General features: G+C 41.4%; 1 pseudogene; it reads left to right on the top strand.

Moving 5' to 3' along the window:
* The first annotated feature begins 6066 nt into the window (after nucleotides 1-6066).
* LOC110894994 lies at nucleotides 6067-9513 on the top strand (annotated as a pseudogene).
* The last annotated feature ends 470 nt before the right edge of the window (nucleotides 9514-9983 follow it).

Raw genomic sequence — 9983 nt, forward strand, 5'->3', positions numbered from 1 at the left:
TCGTCGGAGTGAGCAGGTGCCTGTTATTGATGGTGATTCCGGTGCTGGTTAAGTGTTTTAACTTTAGGACCAGTTTCTGTCTTTTGTTAATGCTTTTTTGTAAGCTTTTGGTACTGGACAATTTTTTTTGAAGATCATTGCTATGATCTTGTTAAGTGTTTATGTTACACTTTTTTGATGATGTATATTGTGATATACTTTTATTCCGTAGGGTTTAATTCTTGTATGTGTGGATTACAATATGTTGCATGTGTACAATTACTTTTGGATAGGTAAGGCGAATGAGGGATGGTATTGTGCTCATGTGTGAACGTTTGTCTAAAAGGCACAACAGTTTGTCTGTTTTTAGACTGTTCATGAGGTGTACAATGTTTGACCATATCGTTTTCGCGCGAACCAAAGAAATTACATGCAATTTGTAATTAAGCAGTGATGCAAGTAAAAATGATGTTTGTATTGATAAGAGCGCAAGGCTTTGTGATACAAGACATAATAAAGAAATACATTGCCTGTATGTTCTTTCCGCTTTTGTAGACTTGGTTCATATGTAACACCTGCGCAACTGTTGTGCGTTCCAGGTGCGGGGGACTAAGGTCCCATCGATCCTTTTTAGGGTATATGCCCCCTTGCCTAAGACCTCGTTAATGACGTACGATCCTTCCCACCTTGGCGCTAATTTGCCGGGTTTTTCGGCGTTTGAAGCCTCGTTGTCGCGTAAGACAAAATCGCCCGGGACAAAGGTGCAAACACGCACGCGCGCATTGTAATATTTTTCGAGCTTGGATTTGTACCTTGCTTCCGTTATGGCAGTGTTCTCGCGCCTCTCTTCCAGAAGATCCAAATCCATTCTTCGCTCTTGTTCATTGTTCTGTTTTTCCATGGCTAACATGCACGGTGAGGGTAAACCTATCTCAGCTGGAATGACCGCCTCAGACCCATAGACTAGACTGAACGGAGTTTCTCCGGTGCTAGTTTTTGGCATTGTTCGATGCGCCCAGAGGATGCTGGGAAGTTCGTCAACCCACCCTCTGCGCGCTGTCCCAAGTCGCGCTTTTATGCCGTCAACGATTTGTTTGTTTACGCTTTCTACCTGACCGTTCGCTTGAGGATGCGCAACGGAGGCAAAGTTGTGCTCGATCTTCATTTCTTTGAACCATTTTTGAAGATCTTCTGCGGCGAAGTTTGTACCATTGTCGGAAATAATGCGCAATGGTAACCCGAATCTGCAAATGATATGTTCCCGTATAAATTTGCGGATTACCATTGCTGTTGTTGAGGCCAAAGCTTTAGCTTCCACCCATTTTGTGAAGTAGTCCACCGCGACGATGATGAATTTTATTGCTCCCGGCGCGTCAGGAAATGGGCCAACAAGATCGATGCCCCACTGTTGGAATGGCCAGGCGGAAGTAATGGGAATTAACGGATTTTTGGGTCGGAGTGTCTTTGGCGCGTGGCGTTGACATGCCTCGCATCTTCTTAATAGATCAACTGCGTCCATGTGCATTCCTGGCCAGTAGTATCCGGCGCTCATTATTTTTGCCACGACCATGCGCGGTCCCGCGTGTATCCCGCATAATCCCTCGTGGATTTCTCTGACTAGGTATTGGGCGTCTGTTTTATCAACACAGCGTAGTAATGGGCCCATGAATGACTTTCGATAAAGGACGCCATCCGCCATCTCGTAATTTATTGCTTTGTGTTGTATTTTTCGAGCTTCTGCCTTTCCTTCCGGAAGTTTTCCGTGTTGAAGGTACAAGATGATTGGAGACATCCAGGATGGATCTCCCATTTCTATGACGCTTACTTGCTTGAGATGAATAGAAGGGTTGGAAAATACCTCTATGCGTACCTCCTTTGCTAAGTGCTTAAAGCTGGTAGCAGCTAACTTGCTTAGTGCGTCAGCGTGCTTGTTCTCGCTTCTGTTTATGTGATTAACTTTAAATGTTTGAAATTGGCTGATTAACATCCGCGCTTGTTCAAGGTACAACGCCATAGCTTCCCCTTTCGCATCATAACGACCATTAACTTGTTCAGCTACTAGCTTTGAGTCAACGTTGGCTTCAAGGTTTCTTGCCCCCATTTTGAGTGCTAGACGGAGACCTGCTAAAAATGCTTCGTATTCTGCTTCATTGTTGGTACTTTGGAAATCTAAGCGTATTGCATATGTAAGTTCGTGATTATCCGGACTGATTAATCGGAGGCCTGCTCCTGCTCCATCATCGTTGGAAGCACCATCTGTGTGTAAGGTCCAGACTCTGTCGTCGAAAACAGGTGTTGGGTTCTGGATTGCCTCACATTCTTGTATTTTATCGATGGGAACTTCAGTGGCGAAGTCTGCTAGAACTTGCCCTTTGATTGCTGGTCTTGGTTTGTAAAAAATGTTGTAGCCTCCCAGCTCAATGGCCCATTTAGCTAATCTTCCCGCCACATCAGGTTTTGACAAGATTTGGCCTAAATGATAATTTGTGAGGACTGTGATGACATGGCCTGAGAAGTACCTGCGCAAGCGTCTGGATGCGTGTACTAGTGCTAGAACCAATTTTTCTATCATTGAGTAACGAGTTTCGGGCCCAGTGAGCATTTTGCTGATATAGTAGATTGGAGTCTGGATATTTTCCCGTTCTACCATTAATACTGCGCCTACTGCTACTTCCGCGGCCGACAGATATAAGACTAATGGTTCTTTTTCTTTTGGCGCGGTCAGTGTTGGCAATTGAATTAAACATTCTTTCATTTGTTTGAATGCTGCTTCTGCTTCAGGCGTCCATTGAAAAGGAGTTTTCTTTCCGCAGTTCCGCAGCGTACTGATAAATGGATAAGATTTTGCCGCATGATTAGCCAAGAATCTGTTCAGAGCTGCTAATCGTCCAGCGAGCCTTTGCATTTCTTTGACTGTTGCAGGTGATGGCATTAACTGGATGGCCTGCACTTTTTCTGGATTGACCTTAAAGCCGTCTCTTGTAACTATGAAACCCAAAAATTTTCCTTCTTCCATGCCGAAAGAGCATTTTGTCGGGTTAAGTTTTAAGTTCACGCTACGTAAGGAATCGAACGTGCGCTGGATATTGTTGAGCATTGTCTCTTCTTCATGACTCATGATGACGAGGTCATCCATGTATACTTCGACAGTTTTGCCAATATCCTCGCTAAAGACTGTGTCCATTAGGCGTTGATAAGTTGCGCCTGCGTTGCGCAAGCCAAACGGCATTTTCGTGTAGCAGTAGATGCCTTTATCTGTGCGGAACGCGGTTTTGTCTTCGTCTTCTTTTTTCATCTGGACCTGGTGATAACCCTTATAACAGTCGAGAAAGCATTTCCATCTGAATGATGCCAGAGAGTCGACTTTTTTGTCTATCTCTGGGAGTGCATAACAATCTTTGGGGCATGCTTTGTTTAGGTCCTTGAAGTCGACACACATTCTCCATCCGCCGCTATGTTTTTGTACCATCACTGGGTTGGCAACCCATGTATGGTATTTTACTTCGCGCAAGATTCCCGCATTGAGTAACTCTGCCACTTGCTCGTCCATCGCTTTTGCTTTTTCTTCACTGAAGCTGCGCCTCCCCTGAGCAACAGGTTCTACTGATGGTTTAATGTTTAGACAATGTTGCGCGATGTCGCGTGGAACTCCAGTCATGTCTGCTGGGCACCAAGCAAATATATCTTTGTTGTTAAACAACAACTTTTTCAGTTGTATGCGTGTTGCTGGTGAAATGGCTTGTCCTAGCAGAATGGTCTGCTCTAGGTATTTGTTGTTTAGGACCCATTTCTCTGGTTCGTTTAGTGCCGAAGATTTGACTACCTTTGCTGGTGGTTCGTTGTCCACGGACATGACTTCTTTGCTTGAATAGAGAATTGCAACTCCGGTTTCTGTCGGAAATCCACAAGCGGCATGTGGAATGGAAGTGATCATGCTGAATTCTCTTTGTGACCTTCCCCCGAGCAAAACATCATGACGTGATGTTGCTGTCATGACCATGAAATTGACTGTAACTGTTCGTGAATGTTTGCCATCTGATAAAGTCACCGGGAAAGCGATTTGCCCTAATGGGAATACAGCTTCATTACAGAATCCGGTGAGGGGAAAATCGACGGGTTCCAAACGTGCTTTATCTTCTGAATCGAGCTGTTTAAAGTACTGTTCGTATATGATGTCCATCGAGCTACCTGGATCTATGAACATATAGTCCGTTCGGTAATGACCGAAAATACCAGTGATAATCACTGGTCGTTCTTCCTGGGGCCCCCCAGGAACAACAGGGAACACGACTTGTTGTTCTCTCCAATGTTGATCATAGTTTCGTTTATTTGGTCTTCGTGATGGACCTCCTTGAACCATGTGCATTTGTTTCTGATAACTGCTATCTCTGTATTGGCTGGATTGGACGCCCCCCCAACATGGCGTTGATGGGTCCAATTCTGTAGTATTGATTTCTTCTCCAGATCTGATGTTTGGGAAATCAGATCTGGCGATTTGCATAACGATTGTGTTTAAAGCAGCTTGGCATCTGTTAACCCAATGTTCTGGGGATCCTTCTATTTGGAAATTGTTTCTAACTTTTGGTCGAGGACCATGTTGCCGGTGAGATGACGAATTTTCTGCCATGTGTAAAAACAGAAGGATGGAATGAACTGAATCGAAACGAGGTAAAAACTAGAAAAACTGAGAAAACGGTGGGCGCCAATGAAGAAACACTAGATAAATGGTCGGAACCGAGATATCTAGGGGGTTTGATTCCGCATAAAAGGTTTAGCTCTCTCTCGGTTGATTCAGTTGCTACCGATCTCGTTCTTCGGTGAGTCTGCAAAAAAGAGCACCGTTAGCCTCGTCAAGGGGAGAAGAGGGTTCTCTCCTTGACCCGACTCCGGTGTGAGAATAAGTATTGGTAATGGAGAAGAGAAAGTATTTGAGAGGTAAATGTGATCTGCGTTTATACCTGAATAGTTCTCGTATTTATAACCGGGAGTTTGGGAGGGAAAACCTATTATTGAAAAGATGACGGAAGATGCTAACGCCGTAGCGGTTATATTTCCTTCCGTTAAATTCTTTAATCCCACGTTAAGTTGCCTCGATCCGATGTGATTGCACACGGATCGTGGTTTGATCTATGGCTGGGGGATTGCCACGTGGAAAGTGATTAAGTGGAGATCATTCTCCAATTGCATGCTTTTGTTGTGATTTCAGGGATGCTTGTGATAATGACACGTGTCCAGACGGTTATAACCGTCTGGGTGGTGCACGATCATATTCTTTCTAGAAGATTACTGCTGTAATCTAGTGTGACACCTTACTGTGTGTACACAGCTGAATAAATCCCAAGTCTGGGTAAAATGATATCCAAGTTTGGATATTTGGGCGGAGGTATTGATCTCAGGGTTTTAATGGAAGAAGGCGCAAGGATTTTATGCTTTCCTTTGAGCGCGCGACTATAATTTGATGATTACTTTCTCCCTTTTGTAAGACCAATGCGCGGCCGCGCAAGGTTAAAAGGTTGAAAGGCCAGTTTGTGGTATGGTCTCAAATCCTTTTTATGAGGTTTTTGGGACCTTACCCCTTCATCTAGCAACTTGAATCAAACCTCAGGGACGAATTTAGCAGTTTTACCCATTCATTAACGGAGGTTCTAACGGTGTTAATTATTGGACTGAAATAGCAACAGAAACTAGGCTTAGGGACTGCTTTAGCAAAAAAAGTTGATTTTGGACTGATCTAGCAATTTGAGTTAAACCACAGGGACGATTTTAGCAGTTTACTCTTTAAAGAATTAAGGACACATAAGAGGGAGGATGCCCCATTCCAACGATGCATGAGTTGGCTATTTTGGCAACTCATTTCGTAAATTCCTCTAAAATTAATGTAAACTACTATGCATTAAAAAATATTATTTTATATGCATATACTTAAATAAGTTAATATAAACTACTATACATGTACATTGAAAATGACCTTATAGAGAAGCAAAGTCATATATAGTGTCTTACCCAATGGTCCACTTTACGTTATATATTCTGAAAGTTGGATTTTGAAAAGTCTCAAATAATATCATCGCTCTCTCTGGAGCATCAATGGAGGGCCAGTCCACACATATATTCTTCTTTATTGCTTTGATCTTGCTGCTATCACATTGCACTGCACTGGATACCATATCTGCAAATCAAGATATCAAAGATGGTAAAGCCACCCTTGTTTCCGAAGGCGAAATGTTCGAACTGGGCTTTTTTTAGTCCCGGGAAGTCCAAGAACCGGTACCTGGGGATATGGTACAAGAAGATATCATATGGTACAGTTGTATGGGTTGCTAACAGGGAGACACCAATTGCAGATACATCAGGCTTGCTCAAACTCAGCAGACAGGGAAACCTGGTGATTTGCAGTGGCGGCAACCCAATGGTCTGGTCATCCAATTCAACGGTATCTGTGTGGAATAATAATCCAATGATGGCTGTGGCAGTGCAGCTTCTAGATTCTGGAAATTTAGTTGTGTGGAATAAAAATAAAATGATTTGGCAAAGTTTTGACTATCCTGGTGACACACATCTACCAGGAATGAAATTCGGAAATGACTTGGTAACAGGACTGCAGAGGTCCATGACATCTTGGAAGAGTCCCGATGATCCATCTGTAGGTGTGTATAGTGATATACTAGACACGAACGGGTATCCACAAAGTGTGAGGTTGAAAAGTGAAATTTTAACGGGGAGACTTGGACCGTGGAATGGTCTCGGCTTTAGCAGTTTTCCTATAGAAAAAGAAAATCAGATTTACTCAATTGAGTTTGTCATGAATGAAAAGGAAATCTATACTACATATGAAGTTAAGAGTTCAGTTGTTCAACGGATGGTTTTAACATGGGATGGCAAGACACTAGTTTTGCAATGGATTGACCGAATCAAAGACTGGATTGTATATGCCACCGCTGATATAGATACTTGCGATCGATTTTCACTCTGTGGTCCATATGGAATCTGTAGCATTAACAAGCATCCACCTTGTTCTTGCATGGATGGTTTTGAACCAAGAAATCCAAAAGAATGGGAAGCATCTGATTGGGTAAGTGGGTGTATACGCAAAAAGCCTCTGCATTGTAGGAATGGGAATGAGATTGGTGATGGGGATGGTTTTTTGAAAATTGCAAGAGTGAAGGTACCAGACCACACACGACGGGCATGGTATAATGTGAGCATGACCCTCGGAGAATGTGAGATGGCCTGCAAAGGGAACTGCAGCTGTACATGTTATGCCAATATAGATATTAGAAATGGAGGAAGTGGATGTTTGCTATGGTTTGATCAGCTTCTGGACGTTAGGGAGTTTGATGTAGATCAAGATATTTACATAAGAATGGCAGCCTCGGAGCTAAAAGGTAAGCATTTTCATGGTTTTAGCTATATGTTTGAGTTCTAAATTATAGTTATTTCTTAATGAAAGGGCCGGTGGATTTCCTGTCCGATGTCAACAAAAGGAAAAGAATACTTATACTGGTACTTTTAACTTCATCAGCTGTGACACTCCTCTTTGCAGCGGGTTATGCCTGTCCAAAGCTAAAGAAAAGACGAGGTAAGATAAAGGAGAATGTAAATTTATAATCTGTGATATACAAAAAATCTTGTAACAATATCATTTTGTAGGGAAATGGTCTGGGCAGGATGAAAAGGATGCAAGTCTGCAGATGGAACAACTTGATGATTTACAATATCTTAGTCTACATGAGGTAGTAAGGGCAACAAATAACTAAAGTGCCTCCAATAAGATTGGGGAAGGCGGCTTTGGTCCTGTTTACAAGGTAACTTCTTTATGCCTTTAAACAGAACAAATTGCTTATACCTTTCATCGATCAAAAGTGTATAAATCTACAAAATTATAAGTTATCATATGCTCATAATCATTTAGGGTGTGTTGGAAGATGGAAGAGAAATAGCTGTTAAGCGACTCTCAGAAACATCCCAACAAGGGCTTCATGAGTTCAAGAATGAAGTCATCTGTATTGCAAAACTTCAGCATCGGAATCTTGTGAAACTTCTCGGATATTGTGTTCATCAAAATGAACTGATTTTAATTTATGAATACATGACTAACAAAAGCTTGGACTGGTTTCTCTTTGGTTGACTCACTCTTTCACTTAGTACCATTCTTTTTAAAATGAGTTAAATGCCATTTTAGTACCTGTGGTTTGAGTCATTTTGTCAGTTTAGTCCAAAGCTTTCATTTTTCACCTGTGGGTTCAAAAATGTTTCACCGTTGCCATTTTAGTCCACTGGGTTAACTTCATCCAATTTTTTTTTGTTAACGAGAAGGCCAATTCGGTCATTTTATATGGCCGATTTACCCTTGTAGTTAACAGAATTACATATAAAATGACCAAATTGGTCTTCTCGTTAACAGAAAAAATAGATGAAGTTAACGCAGTGGACTAAAATGGCAACGGTGAAACCTTTTTGGACCCACAGGTGAAAAATGAAATATTTGGACTAAACTGGCAGAATGGCCCAAACCATAGGGACTAAATGGCATTTAACTCTTTTAAAATTTATATAATTACACATGACATAGTAGTCACCTTTTGGCAGATGAAACAAGAAGTTTGATGCTTGACTGGCCTCAACGATTCAATACATGGGATAGCGCGAGGTGTTCTCTATCTACATCAAGATTCCCGCCTCCAAATTATCCACAGAGATCTCAAGGCAGGTAATATATTGTTGGACGGTGACATGAATCCAAAAATATCTGACTTCGGCCTTGCGAGAATATTTTTAGGACATGATACCACCGCTAAGACAAAGAAAGTGGTGGGAACATAGTAAGAATCCTTCATAACAATAATTGTTTTTCCCCATAAAAGAATGAAGTTGAAATTGAATGAGAACCTCTTCACACTAATCTGTAAATATATCTTGTTTGATCTATTTGTAGTGGTTACATTTCTCCGGAGTATGCAGTGCATGGGCATTTCTCTATAAAATCTGATGTGTTTAGTTTTGGTGTTCTGGTGTTCGAGATAATTTGTGGAAAGAAAAACAAAGAATTTTCTCATGGAGACCACAATGATAACCTTCTTGGACATGTAAGTTAAGTTGTTTAACCAAATCCCTATATCTTAACCAGAAACTAGTGATCTTTTAAAATATGTGTTCTGGTTTGATGTAGGCATGGAGACTCTTTAAAGAAGGAAGGTCTATTGAATTAATGAGTGGATCATTACAGACCTCACATGTCATTTTTGAAGTACTAAGATCTATACATGTTGCGTTGTTATGTGTGCAGCATCATGCAGAAGATAGACCAACGATGTTGTTAGTGGTTCTAATGTTGGTTAGTGAGGGGCCATTGCCTGATCCTAAACAGCCTGCTTTTTTCAATGAAGAGGTCTTCCGTGAACTCGAACCACTTGCATCAGTTGATGAAGCCACACTAACAATGTTGTATGCTCGATAGCAAGCATGCATTTATGTTAGGAAAATGTTCAAACACCTGTAATTTTCCCTCATTTTCTTGGCAATTTTAAATTTACTGTAGGAACAATTGTAAATATATATTCAATATTTTTAGTCTCTAATAGGGTGTAGAAATTAGATTGATTATGCTTTTTTTTTTTTTTGAAAGATCAATTTCATTCACCAAAAGATGCCAACGACAACCTGTTACAAGGCGAAACAGGAAGCCGCGGCCACAAACAACCAACTAATTACATCAAGTTAAGAGTACACCAATTTTTCCGATCGACACTATTCCTTTTGTATCTATATTTGTAACACAAAAAACCAATAGCCTTCACGTCCACAACTATGTCCGCCACATTGACATAGCGATGAGAAAAAATCCGATCATTCCTTGCTTTCGAAATCTTCCAACACGCCACAATAACCAATCCTTTAATGGCTTCGGCCTTAATCTTAGAGAATCCGACGTACTTATGAATATCCAAAAGATCTCGAATTGAAAAGGCAAAAATTTGGGGAATTTGACACCAACTCGAAATCGC

The sequence above is a fragment of the Helianthus annuus genome, chromosome 12 (genome assembly GCF_002127325.2).
Source record: "Helianthus annuus cultivar XRQ/B chromosome 12, HanXRQr2.0-SUNRISE, whole genome shotgun sequence".
In the NCBI taxonomy this organism is placed as follows: domain Eukaryota; kingdom Viridiplantae; phylum Streptophyta; class Magnoliopsida; order Asterales; family Asteraceae; genus Helianthus; species Helianthus annuus.